The 1,400-nt window shown below is 37.3% G+C and overlaps 1 non-coding gene across 1 annotated transcript; it reads left to right on the forward strand.

Annotated features, from left to right (window-relative positions):
* Nucleotides 1-883: 883 nt before the first annotated feature.
* On the forward strand, nt 884-1,046 carry LOC134361428 (U1 spliceosomal RNA). The gene has a single exon (XR_010021446.1). It is a non-coding gene; the product is annotated as a U1 spliceosomal RNA (small nuclear RNA).
* Nucleotides 1,047-1,400: the final 354 nt, after the last annotated feature.

The following is a 1,400-nucleotide window of genomic DNA, read 5'->3' on the forward strand; positions in this document are numbered from 1 at the left end:
CCTGAGGCCCAGGCCAGATGCAGCTGTCCCAGAATCGTAAGCCAAATAAACCTCTGTTCTTTACAAACTACCAAGTCTCAGATATTCAGTCATAGCAACACAAAACGCACTAATACAACAAGATTTACTAACTAGCCCTTACTGCCATTTATTTGCCTTTCCACAAATTGCCACACCTAGAGACTCAAAGTCTTTTTCCTTTTTCTAGTTACTTCTCTAAAAATTTACTTTTCTTTGTTGAAGATGCTACATAAGCTGGAACTCAAAGCCACCTCTTTGAGAACTAATTCTCTGGGTGTCTCCCTTTATATATAAAATATACATATTAGGAAACTTCTGTTTTTCTCTTTTTAATGTCGTTTGTAATAGGGGTCTGTTCCAACTAGGAACCTATGAGAGTTATTCTTCCTCTACAGGTGACTATCATGAAATCATAGAACTCTGCAGAACAGTTTGTAAACCATTGTTCCAGTTTATCAATTTTTCTTGAATTATGACATACAGAAATAAAGACATAATTTGGGACTAGTTTGGCAAGCACAAAATTGTTCTATATCTCACTTGTTCTTTATCTAGTAGATGATTTTTTAACCCACCTCCTGTTCACCCATACACCAGATTAACCAAACTCTCCATTCCCTTGATAGACATATCCATGGAAACCCACAGTTCTGGAAATTCAAGGCTAGAGAGGCTATTCTCTTGTATACTCTACCTGTCTGCTCTCCCAGAGTGCTTCTGCAAGCTCTTGTACTTGAAATAACGTAATTTCAGTATTATATAACCAAAGAAATATGAATAGAAAAATAAGTGTTGTTTTATGTTTTTTTGAGAGGCCAAATTTCCCATGACTTGTACGTTCTGCAATTAAAACAACTGAGAGATACTTACCTGGTAGGGGAGATACCATGATAACAAAGGTGGTTTTTCCAGGGTGAGGCTCATCCATTGCACTCCAGATGTGCCTATCCCTGCTAGTTCCCCAATATGTGAAACTCGACTGCATAATTTGTGGTAGAGGGGGACTGTGTTGGCACTTTCCCCTGATGAAGTAGTTCTTATTAAAAATATTTTAGAAAAAACAGAGAAATGGGGAAATGGGGAGAGAGAGAGAGAAGTAATGTACAATCCTAATACCATATAATCATACTTACAAACACAGTTGTTTATTGAATGCCTCTTCAATGCCAGTGCTAGATGTCATATGAGTATATCAGCTGTCTGGTTTGATCCTTGAAATAACTGAATAAAAAGGGTATAATTATGTTCCCCATCTGCTAGATATAGCATCTCAAAGATATTGAATAACATGCTCAAGTCACACAGCCTGTAAGTGACAGAACCACAGATGGAACTATGGCACTAAATCAAGTCATGTCCTTTCTAGTAAGCCAAAATGT

Source organism: Cynocephalus volans, chromosome 12 (genome assembly GCF_027409185.1).
Source record: "Cynocephalus volans isolate mCynVol1 chromosome 12, mCynVol1.pri, whole genome shotgun sequence".
Lineage (NCBI taxonomy): Eukaryota > Metazoa > Chordata > Mammalia > Dermoptera > Cynocephalidae > Cynocephalus > Cynocephalus volans.